At 42.2% G+C, this 22,158-nt stretch overlaps 1 protein-coding gene across 3 annotated transcripts in view; it reads right to left on the bottom strand.

Annotated features, from left to right (window-relative positions):
• Adra1a (adrenoceptor alpha 1A) overlaps nt 1-22,158 on the bottom strand; it is a 113,083-nt gene that overhangs the window by 25,175 nt on the left and 65,750 nt on the right. The window lies entirely within an intron of this gene.

Raw genomic sequence — 22,158 nt, 5'->3', positions numbered from 1 at the left:
TTGGTAGAGTCTAGACACACGGTTTTGCCTGAGTTATAAAATAAGGTAGAAATGCATTCAAACCCACATCCACATTAAAATGTGATTACCCTAGCTGGGCTGGTGGCGCAAGCCTTTAATCCCAGTACTTGGGAGGCAGAGGCAGGTGGATCTCTGTGAGTTCAAGACCAGCCTGGTCTATAGAGTGAGTTCCAGAACAGCCAGGACTGTTACACAGAGAGAAAAAACTGTGATCACCTGATTCTATTCTCTGTGAGCAGGAGGATCTAGACTCCTTATTTTTCCACCTCAGACATTTTCTAGCTCCCTGAAAAGGCATTTTATGGTTTTCTGTACCCCCAAATGTTCCTCTTCATTCCTTTCCGAGGGGTTTGTAAGAATGGCTTCACAGTCTTTTCCACCTTCCCCCGGTTCACTCCTGAGCTGCTCTCCTTTCTTCCCTTGCTACGGGTAACAGTTTGATGTCCACTTAGGCGAGTGGTTTTGGGGAAAGTCTTATGACACCTGTGGGCTTCCGTTTTTCCTTCTGAACAAAGCAGGATGTTGAGTAAAAGTTTTTCTCGTGGTCCCACACTGCCTTTATCCTTTCTTCGGCCGATGACCTTTATTATTATTACTTTAATCTATCGTTTGAGAGGTTGGCACATGAATATAACGTGTTTTGATCAAATCCACCCTTACATCCTCCCCTCCAACTTCTCCCACATCTCACTTCTCTTCCCTCCCAACTTCATGTATGCCTCCTAGAACTCAGTGAGCCCGCTCAGTGCCGCATGTGTGCCGGAGCAGGGCAGTCCAGCCGGGGATGCATTCCTGAAGAAACCCAATATCTGCCTCCTCCAGCAACCATCGCGGCTGGAAGGTCCTCAGGTGAGGGTGGTATTTCATGGACCGCCTTCTCTATCCATGAGGGAAGACCATGGTCTTGACTTTTCTTTCTTTCTTTTTCTCTCTGAGCTGCAGACCCATCAGACTTCGGGACACACGGCATGCACGCTGGATGCTCTTAGAGACTGCGCCAGCCAACAGCATCCTGAGCTCAGAGACACAACTTACACACCATGGAAGTCAAAACAGACAGAAGGGTGCAGCAGATGATGGGAGCATTTATCACCAAAGCACAGATCTTGTCAAGTTCAAGATGTCTCAAAGCAGTCACAGACACACACGAGTTGACAGGTGTTTACTTTGGAAAACCATACAGCTGAGGAAGTTTTACTCTTAAGGTTCCAAGTTTTCAGCGCTGTCTCATTATTAAAGCAAAGTTTAGAGTCATCAATTATCTGTCTTGAGTCAGGCAGTGCGCTTAACTTTTTGCATGTAATTTAACTTTTATTAGTAATATTGTGAGTGGCTTGGCTTCTGGACTGGGGAGATGACTCAGTCAGTAAAATGTTTGCCTTGCAAGCATTTAAGACCTGACTTTGGTGCCTAGAATTCATATTTAGAAAATCCAAAAAAAAACAAAACAAACAAAACAAAACAAAAAACAAAAAACACAAGCCGGGTGGTGGTGGCGCACACCTTTAATTCCAGCACTCAGGAGGCTGAGGCATGCGGATCTCTGTGAGTTTGAGGCTAGCCTGGTCTACAAAAGCTAGTTCCAGGACAGGCTCCAAAGCTACAGAGAAACCCTGTCTCGAAAAACCAAAAAAAAAAAAATACCGACATGGAGGTATATACTTATCCCAGCCCTAAAGAAGTGGAGACAGGTGGATCCTTGAAGCCTTCTGGTCAACCAGCTTAGCCTATTTAATGAGCTCTAGCCAAGGAGACAACTTGTTTTCCACTTCTGCACACACAAACTGGAGAGTGCCTAAGAAACAAGACCTGAAGTTGCCTCCTCCTGACCTTCACACTCACGCACATACACATGCAAGCATATGCACATCCACATGCATTCACTCACACATTTGTATGTATAAATACATGCTCTCATACCAAGTTACATACTTAAATTGATGTTTCTATTTTGTCAACAAAGAAACTCTGAATGAGGTTGAGTCACTCAACCAAGGACACTCAGGTAGTCTCTGGCAGTGCTAAGACTTGGCATTAGACAGTCTAATTTCAGGGACTCTCAGAATCTCCTAGACTAATACCTTGGAAAGAGGACGGTGTACATGAAGAGTGAGATGGGTAGTCAGGGAAGGCAGAATTAGAGTCAAGCTTTTCCAAGTTTCACGTAGGAGCAGAGAAAGTCTATGCTAACCAGATGACTGGCTTTGTGCTAATACGGTCAATTCTAGGGAAAAATTCATTTTGCATTCCAATGACTATATATTGTCCAATATTTCTCTCTCATGGTGACAGCAATGTGATTAAGGCAAGCCATTTTACAAACCTCGGCCTTTTCCTGGGCGTAATGACTGATGGCCAGGCAGAGATGAGCTAGGCATAGCAAAATCCACCTCATCTGGAGATTTCATTACTACAAATCAGCTAGACAGGGGGACGTATTTTCCTTATTTGAAGAATTTTTTAGCCAACAGCAGCAACCATGCAGCCCATCTGCCCTCTGAACATGAAGCTATTAAAGTGATTTGAGAGCCCCAGTCCCTTCAAGGATGCTATTTCTGCTTAGAGTCCAGGTTTGCATTTGTAATTCTCACTCGTCCCTTTTACTCCCCAATTTCTGAGCCTCTGTGTTCCCCCCAACCCCACTTCCTTAACCTCGGGCCTAGTTGACCCATGGGCTAAGATCCTGTGCTCTCTTCCTGGGGTCTCTATGCTGTGTCCACGGTGTCGGTAGGAGATGCTGTTCTTGTTTCTACACCCACCACTCAACACATCCCATTTGGTTTTCCTGCTGCTGAGATGTAAAGCAAGAAAAGGATTTAGTTAAAACCAACACACTAGGATTTGGATGTAAGACAGTGTCCAGCCTCAATCCTTCAGGAGCATTTCCTTTTTAATCCAAGAACATCTCCGGGTATCGACTGGTCAGACAGTGAGTGGGAGACACTTCCGGGCCAAAGACCATTCCATAAACAGCACGTTTTGTTTATCCCATCGTGTGCTAGTACCAGGATGTGTCTAAGCCCAGTACGTCCTTGCCCACTCTCAATCTGATGACTTCCCTAGAGGCCTATGGCTGGATCTCCTTCCTTGCCCAGAACATTGGTCTCACTTTAGAGGAGATGCATGAGAATCTCTCTGAGTAGCTGCTGATGGATTGCGCTCAGGGGAAGGATTCAGAATAGTGCCTCTACCAGCAACTTCCCTCCGGATGAGAAAAGACAGCAAGGGGCTGTGTTCTCCTTTGATTACTAGCCATATCCTCAGTTCTCCTTCTTCACTTCATTTTCCTGCCTTAGGAAGAGAGCCCAGAGTGGGCATTAGGCTTGGGAAAGAGTTACCATCATATCACCCAGTTCCTGGCATCATTCCTAATCCCACTATCTCCCCCCCTGCCCTTATCACACAGACCTAGTCCTTTTTGAACTTCCCAAAACTTCTCTCCCTAAACTCAGTTTCTTCCCAGACCCCTTTCTCCCAGGTTCCTGGTGATGCTTTTGAGAGTGCGAACACAGATGGAGGATGCTCTCCCTGGTTCTCCATCTATGAGGACCACCAGAGTAGAACCAGTCACGTTGAGAATGGGTGATGGTTAATACTGCTGTCGGTATTAACGGGATCGAGAATCACCATGGGGACAAATTGCTTAGAGTAGGTGGGCCTTCTGTCTATGTGTTACTTTCATTGGTTAATAAAGAAACTGCCTAGTCTTTTTGATAGGGCAGAATTCAGATAGATGGAGTAGACAGAACAGAATGCTGGGAGGAAGAAAGCAGAGTCAGTCAGACACCATGATTCCCCTTCCTGAGACGGACGCTGGCTAGACTCATGCCGGTAAGCCACTACCTTGTGGTGACATACAGATTATTAAAGATGGGTTAGCCAAGATGGGAGAGTTAGCCAATAAGAGGGTGGAGATAATGGGCCAGGCAGTGTTTAAATGAATACAGTTTCTGTGTAATTATTTCGGGTAAAGCTTCCTATTACTACAATTGCTGATCATGCCTGCCAGAGATTTTCTAAGTTAAGCCAACTTGGTTGGGAAGACCCACTTTGCAGTGGGTGGCACCATTGCATGGGTTGGGGTTTTGGACTGGACGAAAAGGGAGCTGAGCACTCATGTTCATCCTTCTGTGTTTCCTGGGTATGGATGCTGTGTAGATATCTATTTCATACTCTTGCCACCGTGACTTACCCACCATGATAGACCCTATCTCCTTGAACCATGAGCTTACGATTTACCCACCATGATAGACCGTATCCATGATAGACCGTATCCCCTTAAACCACGAGCATAGACTTACCCACCATGATAGACTGTACCTCCTTAAACCACAAGCTTTAGCAAACCCTTCCTTCTTTAAGTTGTTCTTGCCGACTGTTCAGTCGCAGCAACAGAAGGCAGCTAATACAAGACGGATTTCTCTGACCCAGACTGTAGGCTATGCACCCCCACTCCACCAGGAACGCTTATGTGATCACCCACATAGTTCCAGAATCCGGCACAATGACTTGGAAGGCCAAGTGCCATCCATGCTAAGTGGTTGACCTGGTTGACAATGGCTGCAGCTAATTAAATGTCTGAGTGTTTTTGTTTTTTCTGTGCTTGTGGCTACCCTGTGACCTGGGCTTTTATTTCTAATCACCATAGCACCTTCCTTCTCTCCTTGAGCCTGCCTTTTTTCTGTTGTCTCCACTCTCTGTGCACATTCCTTTCAGTACTCTGGTGTTTTCTGGGTTGGCATTTCTCTCTAGTTTCTCTTCCATTCTGTAGCATTTGTCAAGTGCCTCAGGGTTTCTTGTCACGTGTCCTAGGAAGAACAAGTCTTCTGAAACCCTCAGGCAAGAAACTTCTGCTCCTTTTCTCACCATTGCTGTGTTCCATCCCCCAGTGACCTCTGTCCGGACTTTGCCACCAGGGATCCAACAGCAATCAGCTTAGCTGCTGGAGCATCTTGCCCTGTAGGCAGGGTCACCTTTCACATGTGAATTTGTCTAATTTCTTTCTTTTATTTTTTTAAAAAAAGATATATGTATTATGTATTTATTTATTTTATGTATGCAAGTGGTCTGTCTGCATGCATGACTTTATGCCAGAAGAGAGCATTAGCTCCCACTAGGGATGGTTGTGAGCCTCCCTGTGGGGGCTGGGAACTGAACTCAGGACCTCTGAAAGAGCAGTCTGTGCTCTTACCTGAGCCGTCTCTCCAGCCCCCTAATTTAATTCTGAAACTTCAGAAAATTTTCAGTTATTTGAAGCTTCTTCTTTAAAAATTATTTTATTATTCATTCATTTATTCAGTGTGTGTGTCTGTGTGTGTGTGTGTGTGTGTGTGTGTGTGTGTGTGTATGTGAAACCATGTTGCAACAAGCTGCAAAGGTCAGAGGAATAACTTTCCAAGACAGATTTTTTTTTCCTTCTGACTTGTTGAAGCAGGATTTATTATCATTATTATTATTGTTATTTTGCCCCTGTCCCGTGTAGTTCAAGCCAACTAGCCCGTAGATTTTGAATTTTGACCAGTTTGTTTCCACATCCCCTCTTACTGTAGGAGTGCCAGGGTTATAGATGTGTCCTGCTGCATCCGGCAAAGGGTGGGCTCCAGGGACTGAACTTTGTCAGACTTTTATGAGTGCTTTTGACTGCTGAGCCATCTCCTTGACTTGGGACAATTGAATGCCCATCCACTATTAGTTGCTGCAGGGTTTGCGACTCTTTTCCAACAAAAATATTGTGACCACCTTAAAACCAGCTGGCTAGAGACACGGAGAGCAGGCGCTCACGGCCAAATGCCAACAACAACAGTCTTCTCACCTTTAGAGAGTCAGAATCCTCACTTCCACCGTGGAAGCTTCTAGATCTCAAGGAGAAATGGACACTGGTGGATTAAAATGAAGCCTTCTAATGTTACACCTGAAGTCCTCACCACCAGGAACATCTGACTTCTTGTTGTTGACCTAAGGCTCCGTCAGAGCCTTGGTAGCGAGACACTAAAAGGCTTGGCTGTTACAGTTCTGCTTCAGCTACGGGGTGACACAACCCTTTCTCCTCAGTGCTCTCAGGAGAAGATCGACTCCCTTACCTGAGTTTGCCCCCGCAGCACTCCTGCTTACTTCCAAACTCGGAGAGCAGAAATGGAGGGCCTCATTCCTCAGTTCCAACCCAGCAGTGGTCCTTAGGGGGCTCCCATTTCTAGCTCAACCGCTTCTTCCTGGATCAGGGGGGCTGAGTATGGGAGCAGAAAGCTGTCAGCCTCCCAGCCTGTGTGCTTCTTGTCACCTATCTGAAAGCCTGAGATCTTGGAGGCAACTTTAAGAGACCCTAAGTTGGGATGAGTCCCAGGTAGCTGCAGTCATAGACTTTCTAGGCTTCAACGACGGGCAGGACTCTAGAGACAACAGCCTCTCTCTGCCTTGCAGAGATCAAGACAGTTAAGCTGAACAGGCCAGTGATTTCCCTAAATCAGATGACTCTTCTGTCACTGAAGAGTCAAGACTAGACCCAGATCCTTTCTCATTTTACCCATGCCGACTCCCAATCTTCACATACCGTTTTAGTTATCCAACGATGGCATAGGGACTGCTAAAGGCAATGCGAGCAGCTTCTGTTGTATGGCATATATGATAAGAAAGCATGAACTGGTATAACTGATAACTACACTATTTAAAAAGTTAGAACGTACTGTTTCGAAAGCTTTCCAGAACATCCTTCCTTATTATTGTATTTTGAAAATTAGAGTTTAAATGACTCTAGATTTAAAATAAAAGGTCGACTCTAAAGAGAGGAGAATCCGATGTTATGTGACCATGGGAGAAAATTACCCTTAATTGTTGATTATTGTCTAACCAGTGGTCTCAGTAGTAGGCCTGGTACATATCCAATGAACATAGAAGAGAAACAATCGGCCAGTTTGCCATGCCAAAGAGCTCCAGTGCCAAGTAACATTCAGGCCAAACAAGTTGGCACCTTAATACCAGGGAGAAAGTTGCCTCATCCAATCAACCCCAGAGAAGGTATGACAGTGTAAGAAGAGACTCAAATATCTTGGTCTCTTGGAGTCTACCAGATGACCCGTGTTGGATTCCTCATTTGGCTGTGTCACAGTGACCTGACTGCATACCTCTTGGGCTTCATTCAGGTCACAGATGGGCAGTTCTCAATTACCAGAAATCTTCAGAGTATCCACAGGAGTGGTGGCCAAGGAATCACTAGGAATACTACCTGGGTTAGCCTATAGAGGAATCCTAGGTTCACAACTCAAGATCTATAGGCAAATTCCCCATGAATATAAATTCAAGTCTTTGTATATACAGTTTACATTTTCCTGGGAAAAGCCTTCAGTTTCTATTAGCATCTTGCAGTGGTCTGTGGTGGTGGTGATGGCTAAGCCTGGGAAGCTAGCGAGGACCAACTGGGCCTTTGCCTGGTGCACCACCTCCAACCTGTGTCCCAAGACAGTGCCCAGTTTATAATCAGGGCTAGCAGATGTGACTTGAGGGCCTTTCTGAAAGTATCTCTCCTGTTCTTTCTCCTGTTTAACTGGAAACTGCTTGGCTCTCATCACGTGCTTGAGTGTAGACATGTGGTTTTTCCCTTGAGAGAATCATAATATTGAATCTTTTCTGGACTTGCTGGCAGAAGGTGAGAAAGCGTGGAGTCATGGGAGGGCATGGTAAGTAAGAGGAATGTACCAAGTGAGTGGGAGGGCAAGCTTGGACCCCTGGGTGCCCACCCAGTGTGGGGTGGAATGGCTAACGATTCCCCCAAGAGATGGAAGGAACTACCATCACTGTCAGATTAGAAGAGGCAAGAAACCAGCACATTGTAGGCGAAATGTACTTTACAGCCTTCTCTACTTATCCAAACACAGCTCTGCAGATCCAGAGACTTTTCCCCCAAATACATCCAAGTTTCCCAAACCGGAGCTTTTCAAAAGTCCTGTCTCCCTAGTCAACAGTGCCCAGAGCATTACTTCTCTCATTCAAAAAGGGAAGCATCTGCCGGATGACGAGGGTCACACACCATCTTTCTGTTGCTCATAAGACTGGGTCCAAGATCATCAAATAACATGCTGTCATTCAAGATCTTTCATCAAGACCCTGCTCTCTCTATATACAAGCTTCTCTTCCATTACTTTATTTGCTTAACAAATGCTTCTCCGGGTAAGGCTTCAGTGGGGACTGAAGAGGGGGTGGTCAGGAGCAGGCACATAGTTCCCGCCTGTGGAATTCAGAATCTACACACATACCCAGTCAATGCCTGTGCAATGACCTATGGATTTCCAATGCAAAGGCTTTCTTCTTGGCATGGTAGACTTCTCCTTTCTCTTTGCTGATCCACTGAGGCCACTATAGTCTCAGAGGCTATGGTTCTTCCCTCCTTCTCAGTGCTCTGTCTCTTACAGATACTTAAACATAAATCTATTCAAATTCCTTTTGCTTGTTTTTCAGACTCTGGCCAAAGTTCGGCTCATCTAGAAACCCCTTTACACCTTCAGCCTGACCTACTTCTCCCCCTTTCCACTATTTCACAGATGTTAGTTTTTTCTCTAGCAACCACTTCTATTGCTGTGATTTCTTTATTTGTTTGTTCGTTTTCCCTAAACCAGAGGACAGAGCATTTCATTTTCGGCTTTGCTGTTGTATTCCCAACACTGGCTCCTGCCAACACAGCAGGGTGGTGTCCTTCACCTTTTATGACTCTAGTCTTTTTAAAGATGCAGGCTACTTGTGACCCTATAGATCTGTCTTGGTGATGGGCATAGTGCTCAGTGAATGTTTGTGGAGTCCATGGATGGCCTCTGTTGATGGAAGAAAATCGTATTTTGAATAAAATTCCTGCTTTATTAACTCACAACTATAAATACACGCTTAGAGAGAGAGAGAGAGAGAGATAGATCTTAACTCAATTCCAAAACTGTATCTTCCCGATCCTCAAGATGTTCATATTTACATGAAAATAAGAACATTCTCCAAGCAAGTTTAGATGGCTAAGTTGCAGGCACTTCATAAAATTATTACTTCCAGTACTTATAAAAATGTTTTATAAGGTCTTGAAGGAAGAGCTAAAGCCCGTAACTCAGCTGCGATAGTCATCGTCCCCACCCGTATTTGTGGACGTGAGTCCGGAGCCAAACACCAGCAATCCAAAGCCGTGACATAAATAACCAAAATCGGTCTTTAGGAGGAAATGCGGGACTTTTTCAGGACTGTGCGCCTTTGCATTGAGTTGAAAGGTGCAGTGAAGTCTGCGTTCGACTTCTCGCCGGTAAGGTCATGGGTGAGCCAGTTGATGTTGGGGTAGTGAGAAGTGAACCGGGGAGCTCACGAAATGGCTTTGGTTCTGGGTGCTGTTTAATGCTTTCTGGAAATTTTCCCTACTTGGAAACTATGTACTATGTACTCTTGATGGTTACTGGGTCCCCGTAGGCATGTCCACTGATTCTAGTGCTACCTTCCAGCAGTATGTAGGAATCTGAATAACTACTTGTTTTCCATTCCTGGTTCCTACATATCAACCTCCCTCTCCTGTCAACAACAGCCCAGGATGAGCCAGGGATGGGGTTGTTCCTCTTCTTTCAGGCCACAGAGAAAACTAGCCTGGGCTCATGCAGTACTAACTACCATAGTCCCTGATCTCTATTGGGTTTGTGTATTTTAACTGTCAGAGTAGATACAGCCAAGAGTATTAACAGCTCATTTAAAATGTACAGGATGTCTTTTAGAACCTATAATATGGCTTCTAAGCACAGTGAGGCTAGCCAGTTTTACTATAAGGGATTGCAGCCATAAATTTTTAAAACAGTAATAGTGTGTTGATGACAGGCATCACTGTAAATGAGAATTGGTTATAGAACTGTCTTTCCTTGTAAATTTTGCAGCATTTAGGTACTTCCACTTTGCTTGAAGGAGCCATTTTTTTTTTCACTCTTCAAACTTAATGAAGTCTCCTGCGGTCTCTCCTGGGAACTGTGGTCCTTCCAGGGAGAAGTCCAAGCTTGGAGTAGCTCATTGATTTCCACATTTTTGAGTTTCTTCTTTCACCCAAGACTCTCACATCCTCTTTCCTGGATTCCATCTGAATCCTGAGCTCCTGTTTCCAGTGCACAAACATCAGACCTTCCTCCTTATGCTCACAAACTGGTTCATCCTTAATAACCAAATCTAACTCTTTGTCTCCCATGAAACCCATTCTTCCTTCTTGCTTCACACACAGACAAGGGCAACCTTTCCCCTCAGTTGCTCAAGCCAGGATCCTATTGGCATCTTCAACCATTCACTCTCCTAACTCCTCCACGAGAGGTAAGCAATGGGTCCTGACCACAGAGCTGTCAATGGCCTGCCACTGCCTTTCTTCATTCAGGTCACCATCTCATTTTGCTAGGACCTTTTGCCAGTCCTCCAACTGGCTTCCTGTTGTTGGCCTTACCCCTTCTGTGATGGCTTTTCTTGTTGTCAATTTGACTACCTCTGGAATTAACTAAAACCCCCAAAAATGAAGGGGTGATCCTGGGAGAAATTTTCACTTAATTTGAAGTGAGAAGATGCATTTCTAAACTGAATCTTTGAGATTGGAAGATATACCTTTAATATGAATCTCGAGGTGGGAAAACCCACCTCTAATCTGGGTCATGCTTTTCATAAGGACATGGAAGAAGGAAGCTTTGCTCTTTGCTTGCTCTCGCTCTCCTCCTTAGCAACTGTATTCCTTCACCGGCATTAGATCCCACTACTTCAGGATTCTGGCATATACTGAAGACCAGGTGAGACATCCAGTGCCTACAACGACTACTGGATTCTTGGACATTCTGATCATGGGTAGCCATTGTTGGATTAGCTGGACCATAGCCTGCAAGCAATCCTAATAAATCATATATATATGCATATGTATGTATGTATGTATGTATGTATATATTCTGTAAGTTCTATTACTCTTAAGAAGCCTGACTTATATACCTTCCAAGCTATTTTCACACTATAGCCTGAGAAATTCGGAGAAAGAGAAAAGCAATCCTGACTATATCCCTCCCTTGATTAATTAAGCTCAGTGACCCTTCCCTGGTGAAGTGCAAATCCTAGGAGACTGAACAGTAACTTGGTTTGGTAACAAGTTAGTTACAATTTTTTTTTCTAATGCCCACCCAAGTATCTCACAAGCATCAAAGAAGAATAGGGAATTCAATCTACAGGATTTGAATACAAGTGTGCATGTTAAGTCAATGAAGCGATATAGTGTCTCTCATTCACTATGACTGATGTAAGGCTAGAACGGATGATGTACACAGTGGCCGATGTGCTTACTTCTAGGCTAAAAATGTGTTTGCTAGGCAGCAACATATGCACTCAAAATCTTAAAGCCAAAGAAAAGAAACCATGCAGAATGTTCAGTGGCTTCACTGGAAGTTTTGACAATGGCTCAGAAAGTTTGATACAGCTTGGAAGACAGGAGACAGAAATAAAGATTCACAGGTAAAGTGGTAAAGAAGAATCTAAGCCAGGAACCACGGCATTCAAGGCTGTTTGAAAGATCTAATCTTGGAGCCAGAGAGATGGCACAATGGTTAAGGGCCCTTAGGGCTGTTCTGACTGAGGACCCAGATTCTATTCCCTTCTCCCACATCCAGCAGCTCACAATAACCTATAACTCTAGGTCCAAAGGATCTAGTACCCCCTTCTGGCCTCCATGTGTGCCTATATACACGTGGTATACATACAGACAAGCAGGCACACACACATACACATAAAATAGAAATAAGTAAAAATTTAAGAAGATCCAATCCTGGGTGCAGGGTGTCTTTTTTTCTGTTATCAAGGGCAGCCATGTTTGTCATGGAAGGTTGTTCTCCAATGTTGTGGTTCCTGCCTGACATGCCATCTGATACCCATTCCCACTAGGGGATTGCTTGAAATCACATGACCAGAATCTTACTCTTTATAGAACATCTTACTGAAAAAAAAAAAGAGGAGGACATGAAGTTGGGAGGAAGGCATTAGGGGGAGCTGGAGCCTGGAGGGCAGGGATGATGGGTAGGCATGATAAAAATACACAGTATAAATGCATGGTATTTTCAAAGAAAAAAATAAAAATTTTAAAATATAAATTAATGATCCATGAAAATGTAGCCCCTGCTAAACTGATCATTCTACAATGGAAGACTACATATTCAAGAATATTTTGGCAGGGGCTGGAGAGATGGCTCAGCGGTTAAGAGCATTGCCTGCTCTTCCAAAGGTCCTGAGTTCAGTTCCCAGCAACCACATGGTGGCTCACAACCATCTGTAATGAAGCCTGGTGTCCTCTTCTGGCCTGCAGACAGAATACTGTATACATAATAAACAAATAAATAAATATTTTTTAAAAAAGAATATTTTGGCAGCACAAATTGATTTTGAAGGGTTAAGGTTAAAAACAAAGGTCACAAAGTTGGGTGGGTAAGGAAGGAGTGGATCTGAGTAGGGTTAAGGAGAGGGTGGTAAATATCATCAAAACGTGTTTTATGAAACTCTCAAAGAACTAATAAAAATAAATTATAAAATAAAAACACCCCTTAGGAAGACTCTTAACCCCAAAGCCTCAGAACTTCTTGAGACGCAAACAGTACTGAGGGAAAGCAAACTGGTTGTTTTGAATGTCTTGCTTTCTTTTAATACTGTAACAAATTGTCCGCTGGACTACTTTTAAATGTCCATATAAAAGAATACGGGTATCTTGTTTGCTGCAACAAGTTACTTAGCTTGATTTACTTGCTTTTGAGAGAGGGTAGAGCGGAAATGGCTCAAGGACTTTACAGATTTTCTTCACAGATAAACATATTCATCTAAGTAACACTGAAATTATTTACTCTCACTGCTTGCAAACCCTTATGGCGTGAAGAGTCAAGTTGACTGGGCTACAAACAGGCAGCGATGTGACCATCCAGCTAAGTAGGACACAGGTGAGGTGCTTTAATTTTCCAATCCCTGGTTTATATATAATGCTTCCTGTCACTTAGTATGCTAAAACTTTCATTTGCAGTGATAGAAATTCCTCTAATTAGTTGGGATCGCCCAGGAAACCTACTTGAGGGACCACGGGCACTTTTCGATGGACATCTTTTGTTGGCATCTAACCATCAAGTATGTGGCCTGGTTCTTCTGTTTGAGCTCACGGTTTTGCACACATTTCTACTTAGATGCCCTAGGACCCTGAATGGTGGCTGAGTCCAAAGTGACACACGCGGCTCTTCTTGTCTTCCAGGGCTTCCCCTTTGTAAGTAGTAGACAGCAACGGCTCATTTGTTAAAACAAGTAGGGCAGAGTGATGATTGATCTTGGTCTTCAACTTGACTAGATTTAGAAGTGCCTGGGAGACGGGTAAGTCACATCTTCACCTATACCTGTGAGGATGTTTCTAGAGATTAGTTAAAAAGGACCTGCCCCGAGTGTGGTTGGAACAGCCTCTTGAGAGCAGGGGGTCCAGATAGAGTAAGAGAAGAGAGAAGGCTAGTTAGTCCTCTTTCTTGGATGCTGTTAGTGAACACTCCGTCTCTTCCTCACAAGATGGTCTAAACCCCTAAAAATTTGAGCCAAAGCACATCTTCCTCTGTGGAGATTGTTTATCTTGGGTCTTTGTCACGGGAGTAGAAAGGTCCACAGACTCAGTTCTGCCATCCTCCTCTGCTCATCCCCAGTAGATGACAAGTTTAACACTGCCCAAGTACACAACAGCCATCCACTATCTAAACCAAATCCTAACACTTGTCACTGGCAAAAGCCTTCTCACAGGGCTTCTGCATGTTTTTAATCACTGTCCCCTTTCCCAGGGATCATTTTAAAAATTGTAATTCTATCTTGGTGACATTTCTGCTAATCTGCCATAAATATCTTCATGGACTTTGAGGTGAAATCTAGACTCCTTTAATTAACTTGGTTTAGCAGGACACAAGATCTTCTGTTGTTCCTCTTTCTTTCCAAGGTTGCTCTGACCTTGCTCTGGCCACTGATTCATAGAATTCTTCTCTTCGTTAGGACCTCCTGTTAGGATACTACATGGAGCATTCTCTGCATCTCCATCTCCTTTGGGATGTAAGCCCATATTTGTTGCTGAGGTCTTAGCTTAAATTCCACTTCCTTAGGAAAAGGACCTCTGTTCCCCCTGTGCCCACTCACATGCCGTAGGAGTTGTCTTATTAAAAACCAGGCTAGGCTCCTCCATTACAACATTTAACACAATTGTTCTCCTCTGAAAATGTGTGTGATAATTTCTTCAGGATCTTTCTCTCTTTATATAAATTTCACCAAGAAAGAAATTGTACTTGATACATTATAGATATTTAACAAATGTTTGTTCATAAACAAAATGTATTAAGGTGTGTGTGAATGGATGGGTGGGTGCATGCCCATATGTGTCTCTGTGTGTGCATGTGTGTGTAAGTCAGAGGTGGGCATGGCTCAGCTTTCTCTACTACTCTCTGTCTTTTTTTTTTTTTTTTTGAGCTCAGGTCTCACACTGAACCTGGACCTCTCCAATTTAGCTAGGCTGGCCAGTCAGTAAACCACCCATCTCTGCCTCCCAGTGCTGGGACTACAGATATGCACAATTATACCCAACTTTCAGGTGGGTGTTGGGATCTGAACCTAGGTCCTCCTGCTTTTCTGGAAAGTACCTTATCAACTAAAGCATCTCCCTGGCCCTTTACTGGGACTTTTAATATGGGACATTATGTAAAATATTTTGTGAACCGTATCCCATTAAATTCCACTGAAAACTTTATGTGATCACACAATATATCTATTTTACAGGTGAGGAAACCGAACTAAAATATTTGGTTGGATGAAGATGCAAATCCAGCGTGGTGTTTAAATTATGTTTAACTTTTTAGATTATGTACTCTATGCACTCTGCCTCTGATTTTTCTGGCTTTATGGTATAACTGGTACACAGTATTACAGTAATATGAGTTTATAAACAAAATAATCATCCAACAGGACAAGAAAATTCATCATACACACCTTAGTCCTATTTTTTTTCAGAAAGCAGAATTTTATGCAATTCAGAACATTAAGAGTAAAATAAAACGATTGAATGTGAAGAATTATGTGTTCGGGATAGACATGTTTGGACATGGGGTCAACTGTGAACACCATGTTCCATCAAAAACCTCTTATAAAATTTTATTAATAAAATATACTTATAAAACAAGCAGGATTGGGTCAGGAAGTAAGTTCTATAGTTTCAAATAAATCACTGGGTGAAGTTAAAGACTATATTATATAGTGAACTATCTGTCATATATATTTATCTTTCTATTTTTCTATCTATCTATCTATCTATCTATCTATCTATCTATCTATCCATTAGCCTATCATCTATTTAGCTCTCTTTATCAACTGAATATCTGCCTATCATCTACTTAGTTCTACCAAACTATCATCTATGTACCCACTGTTTTTATCTATTTATTTATCTTTTTAATAAATATTATATGATTTGATAAAATTATCTAATTTGAGGGTCATGCTAGGTAGCTCAGACTGGCCTTGAACTTGCAATCTTCCTGCTTTAGCCTCCTGAACTAGGATTACAGCCATATTCCACTGTGCCACCCAGAATATTTGTTTTCTTTAGATGAAAAGGCTTCTAAGAATTAGAAATAATTGATTTTAGGGTAATGAAGTTTGCAAACACGTAGCGCATTGGTTGGTAGTGTTGTCTACTGACACTAGCTATGACAGCAGGGCAGTTCATTGGCTATGTTCACACATTTGTGCCAGCTGCTTGCTCTGTGTTACAGAGTTGCCTCAACTCAACTGTAGAAGCTGCATACTGTTTATCCTCATTTTACAGATGACAAAAATGAGACAGAGGTATTCTGTAATTCTCCAGAGAACAAATAACCATTGAGTTCAGGGCTATGCCACCCGGTTTCATCCTGCTCTGCAGCCCTAGCAGCACACTTGCTGAGGTCCGCCTGGCTGCAGCCCACACTCTCTCCCTGCTGCATGCTGCTGAGTGCCTGTGGATGAACCTTCATCAGTAAAATCAGGTCTTGACTTAGACAGCAAAAGCAAAGCAGGTTGAATCAGTGATTAAGATACTTCTTAATCTCATATAGATGTGTGTAGTGGCTTTCCTTTGAGAATAACTCTGCCTGTATCCAGGCACCAAAACCATCTGAAAGGGATTGTTGTAGCTGTGCTTAAAAATGGTTGTGTTTGAGTTGCAAATGCCAAATATGTGTAATCTGTTAAATGTTTCCGTAATTGGTGTGTTCCCCACTGTGTGTCTGTTTTGTGCGAGGGTACTCTCACACGTGTGTGACTGTGTATGTGTAGATATGCACATTAAAAACCAAAGCCAATAAGATGCTATAGTCTAGAAACACGGATGAGATAGGTCCTCCCCAGAGCCGTCATTCCCTTCCTTTCCTTTGGCCTTTCCACACCTTGTCTACCTCTCCCTATTACCTTTGTCAAGAATTAGAATTTCTAAAGAAAAGTCTCGCCTAAGAGGGCTTACGTGTTCACAGCTAAAACTTTATTTACTTTTACCCAGACTATCTGAAAACTTTTGAAATAGCCTTCCTGGGTCATTTCTGGGACTTGATGTAAGGTTTAACTTACAGAAAAAGTGCAAAGTTTTTCGAGAAGAAGTAGAAGAATTAGCCACCCTGCCTTTGAGGGGGTCGTGTTGAGTCCATTGCCCAAAAGGATACACACACCCTAAATGAGGAAGACGCTGATTGGCAAATGCAGCCTGCTTCTTTTCCTTTCGTGCCTCTCAGCTCTGGGGGTAGAGTTTTGAGGTGACAGTCCCTCTGTCTTCTCAAGACACAAACATCCTTTTTCCTGTCAACACTCATCCCCACAGCACTGGCCTCCGTGCGGCACCGCGGCTTTAACTCTGGTTATAAGAACACATCGTAAACAACTGCAATTGTATTTCTAGCACATGCTTTTGTGACAAGCCTTTCTTCATTTAAAGAAACATTCTTCTGTTTTATTTTTGCTTCAGAGAACAATTTTTCATGACATCATAGCTTTTCATTGTATGACTCAAATAAAATTTATTTGCCTACTTTGCTAATTTGAATGTTTTGCTTCTTTCCAAATTCTGTACATTATAAATAAACAAGGCAAGCAAATGTACATATAAACATTTTTGTGTACATATATATGTATATATATGGCATTCTTTCATGATTTTCTCAAGATACATTCTTAAAAAAGGACTTCTGAATTATATGATATATATATTTCTAACTCACATTCCTAAATTTTTCTTCGGACAGAGTACACCTCTCTATATGTGTGCCAGGATGAGGAATAGCTACAGCCACAGTGGGGTACGGTGCATATGTACTCAGTACAAGGTTCCTAGCTTTCACCGCAACAGCTGGTTTTTCAAAATTAACAAGTGTCACACTTGCCAAATAGGAGCTAAAGTTGTCAAATTGTATGTACTTAATGATAGAAAATAATGTCTGTATAATTAAAATTATCAGCAAATTGAAATCGGCACTCAAAAGTCATTGTCTAAAATACACATAAAACAAAATACTCACTAATAACTTTTCAGCTGAAAAGGAAAAGCCACAATGGTATGGGCCAGGCAAGATGGCTCAGTGGATAAAGGTCCCTGCCACCCAGCCTGACAGCTTGAGTTCCAGTCCAGGACCCACATGGTGGAAGATGGGCATCTAAGAGGCTCTGTATGGAGTTTGCTAGCCATTTGGGCAAAAAACTGCTCTTGCTTGGACTGCTTGGTGGTGTGCTGTGTGAACTGAACACGCAGGACTCACGGAAAATGACTGTTAACTTGCCTAAAGGTGAGATGATCTTTAGGGGTTCCTGCTTCATGAAAGACTCCCCTCGACATTTTGCATGATACAGAAGAAAGTGACTGGCAAGCTGCCAATATAGGCAGAACTGTCTTTGAAGTTTCCTGCTTCATGGAAAAGTCTGCTGGAGACTGTGGACCTATAGGCTGAGGATGAATGACCCAATGGTACAGAAGAACTTTGGGTGACTGTCCAGGCAGCAAGAAGTCTCTGTCAATTCTAGAGTTTTAGAAGTTGCTTACAATGAACTTCCTATTTACTTAGGTAATATTATATCCTTGTGGAATCTTTGATGGAGTTGAAGAATTTATAGTTATAGTTTTCCTTAGTCATAATAAAAGATAAAGTAGATATAAATATTGTAACTGTAATTCTTGCTTGATACCTGTTTTGTTATATGTAATTTTACTATGTTAAAGTTCTTTTTTATTTAAACAGAAAAGAGGAGGTGATGTGGGATTCCCCTCTTTATGCTGTGAAAACCATTGGTTAATAAAGAAAGTAGCTTGGCCTGATAGGGTAGAACAGAGCTAGTTGGGGGAAAACTAAACTGAATGCTGGAAGAAAGGAGGCAGAGTCAGAGAGAAGCCATGGAGCCTCCACCAGAGACAGATGTGCTGAAACTTGTCAGTAGGCCATGAGCCTTATGGTAAAGCATAAAATAATGAAAATGAGTTAAATTAATATGTAAAAGCTAGCCAATAAGAAGTTAGAGCTAATAGGCCAAGCAGTGATTTAATTAATACAGTTTCTGTGTGGTTATTTTGGGAGTCTGGGTGACCAGGAAATGAACAAGTGGCCCTCTTACTACATTCCACAATCACTTTATTTTTAAAATTTTAAAACTTTGCTATTAAAAATGTTGCAAAAAAACCCAAACAAAACAAAACAGCAGCAACAGAAAACAGTCCATACGGAAGCTAAGTCGACTCACAGACGATACAACTCAATGTGCTCCTATAGAGGTTCAGTGGAAGCTGTGGAGTGTCTCACTGGGTTTTTCACTTTCGCCGGTGATTGTATCTTTATATACACTCATCCACCATCGCAAACAAAAAGTCTGTGCTAGAATTGGAATCAGAAGACAGTTAGCTTTATGTCCTCTTTCATAGTTGATGCTTACTTTCTGCATTCAGTCTTTCTTCTTTGCCTTTACTGGTCTTTTTTCTACATTTTATACTGTGTCTGTATGTACATTATCAGCTAGATTCTGCAGCTATATATGAAAAAAATGCAGAATAGTTTTTCTTCTGAGATTGTATGATATCACTTAATATTTTACATTTTAAGTCTGTTTCTTTTCCTACAAATTTTGTGATTACATTTTTCTTTAGATAATGGTATTCATTCATATATGTACACAGAGAGAGAGAGAGAGAGAGAGACAGACAGACAGACAGACAGAGAGAGACACAGAGAGAAACAGAGAGACAGAGAAGCATTATTGTCCATTCATCTGTTGATGGACAGCTAGGTTGATTCCAATTCTTTGCTATATTGAATAAAGCAAATTAAAAGTAATTACTATTAAAGATAGCAGAACTCTGATGCCCAAAGTCAGAAACATTTCCAAATCAAAGCAAAGAAAATGAGAAATACCAATTATTTTTAACCACCAAAGACAAACATCCACAACAGCATTAGGTAGAAGGTAAGGTTATACAATATAGCATTATACAATACTTAGTTATATAATAAACTTAAAGTCATTGAATGCGTTTGTCTTTTTGCTGAAACACAGCATAGCCGAGTGGGGCAGAACCTGGCAAATGTTTTTGTGTGAAGGGTCAGACAGTGACTATTTCTGGTTTTGTAAACCCCAGAACTCTGACTGCTTGGCTCTGCCATTGCAAGTGAAAAGCAGTTGTAGGGATTCAAATGAATGTGTGATCCAATAAAACTTTACCTGTAGACACAAAAATTCTAACTTTAAACAAGTTTTCATGACATACATTCTTTTGATTTCCCCCCAGTCATTTACAAAATGCAAAAATCATTCTTAACTCATGGGATATGCAAAATGGGGAGTTGGACTGGCCCAGAACTAACCCAGAGACAACAGTTAACTAACAGTTCAGCAGGAATTGTCTCTTATTTTAAGGGGGACTCGTGTCTCCATTGTTACAAACAGAAAACATGTCTTTTAAGTCATAGCCAATTAATAATATTTTACAAGATTAAATCAATGCAGCAAGAGAAGAAAAATGGAAACACATAACAATGTTCTTTCTTAGCTATATACTGGTGATATGTTACCTGGAAACACAGTGTATTTAAATTTAATAATATTGTGTGTGTTTGTATGTGGACATGTGCATTCAGGGACAGGTGTGCCAAGGCAAGTATGTGGGGATCAGAGGACAACAACCTTGTAGGATCCAGGATTGAACTCAGGCCATCAGACCAGCATACAAGTGCCTCTGCCTCCTGTGCCGTCCTGGTACTACTACCCCCAATGATAGATTTTATATTTAAAAAAATCTAATTTCCTAAATTTGACTTCTTTAAGTACCTAGAAACAGTTATCAGTGCAGTTGCAATGAGCATGCCACCCAATGGTGCGCCATTCCCTTTGAGGAAATAGCTGTCTGCGTGGGACACCTGAGGCTAGCCTGGTCACAGGGAAGGCAGCCATGAGAAACTGCCATGTCACCAGGCCTTAGAATTCATCCATAAAGTCACCCTTGGCCAAAAGTGAGGCAAAGTGAAAATCAATAAGGCTTTACAGAGGCCGGATAATAGCAATAGGATTAGCAATGTATCTAATTCCATAGTTCGTAGAGACTCTGAGAAAAATGAAACTCTTACTGATAGTCTTGGAAGGATGTTAATTAACCACCTTAATTATTAATAATTAATGACATTAATTATTGAGAAATCAGACAAATAAGTAAAGGTTCAACATTAATACTGTCCTGTGTGTAGTATCTACACCGCAAAGAGCTGGTGAGCAATACTGCTTCTTAGAGATTCTTCCAGTTTAAGAAATGAAGACAGAATTCAGAGCTAGAATTTCACCACTTTTGATAACTATTATTAACATCTTTTTAATTTAAAAAAAAATTTAAAGGTATTATTTCTATCTTTCTGTCTGTCTATGATGTGTGCAGGTACCTTTGGGGACCAGAATAAGGAGTCAGACCCTGGAGGCTATGAACACCCAGGTGTGGGCCATGGGAACTAAGCTTGCGTCCTCTGGGAGAGCAGCAGGCGTACGCAATCTGTGAGCTTCTTCAGTTCTGTTTGCTTGTTTGCTTTCGAATTTGGAAAGCAGTTTCTTTTCACAAAAATATATTTGCCATCTTCTCACTCATAGGCTTATTATTCATGTTACTACTGTTGCTGCTGGGTTTGTTTTTTTGTTATTTTGAATGAGTTGCAACTAAAGCTTTTCTCAGTTTTACTGTCTGATATGTTAGACATTGGAAGATACAATCTCCAAAGACAAAAGCCTTCTGGAGGTCCTGTGGGATCCTAAGCATGCATCCGGGGCCCAGTAACATCTGAAAACCATTGTCCATTTGTTGAGAAGACTTTCAGGGAAATTTTAAAAGAAAAGAAGTCAAGACAGAAATAAATAAATAAGTCAATGGATGATCCTTGAGCATTTTCTGGGCCTGGGATCCTGGTGCTAAAGCAGGAGAGATAAAGACCTTTTCAAGTTATCAACCTGACTGTTGGATTCAGAATCAGATTGCTGCTGTTTGCACCGGCAGACAGATGAGTCTTAAATAGCTTCCGTTTAAAATGAAAATTTCTAGTTAGTGTACAAAATCATGGGCTTCATCACGAGGCTTTCATGCATGTAGACGATTGTGCTTTGCCCATACTCAGCCCGTTAGCCTCTGGTGTCTGCTTCCTGCTCTCACTGAACCCCGCCATCTCTAATCAGTGGACATTCTGACAATACCCCAAGTGTCCAGCTGACTGGCTGAGCAAATTTTAGTTCTCAACTTATTTGTGCTTATGTATGTAGTGTGCGTGTGTGTGTGTTTATGTGAGTGTACATGTATGTTTGTGGGTATGGCTGTCACAGCTCAAGCGTGGCGTTCGGAGGACAACTGCTGGATACTGCTTCTAGCCTTCTAACCTGTCCACCCCAGGGATCAAACCCAGGTAGGTCTTCAGGTTAAGCAGCCAGTACCTTTTCCTCCTGAGCCACCTTGTGGGGTCAGTTTGGGAGAATGACCTCCCATTCATAAAAAGCAGTTTTCTTCCCCAAGGTGGAATGAACACAGTGTGAAAAGGGCTGAGAGCACAGTGGGCAGCTTCGCATGCGCATGTCTCTGCTCGCGGAAGTCGGGAGCCGCCCTGGCAGCTC

This window comes from Myodes glareolus, chromosome 12, assembly GCF_982192425.1.
Source record: "Myodes glareolus chromosome 12, mMyoGla1.1, whole genome shotgun sequence".
Lineage (NCBI taxonomy): Eukaryota > Metazoa > Chordata > Mammalia > Rodentia > Cricetidae > Myodes > Myodes glareolus.
Note: the sequence above shows the minus strand (reverse complement) of the source record. Positions and strands in the feature narration are given on the sequence as shown.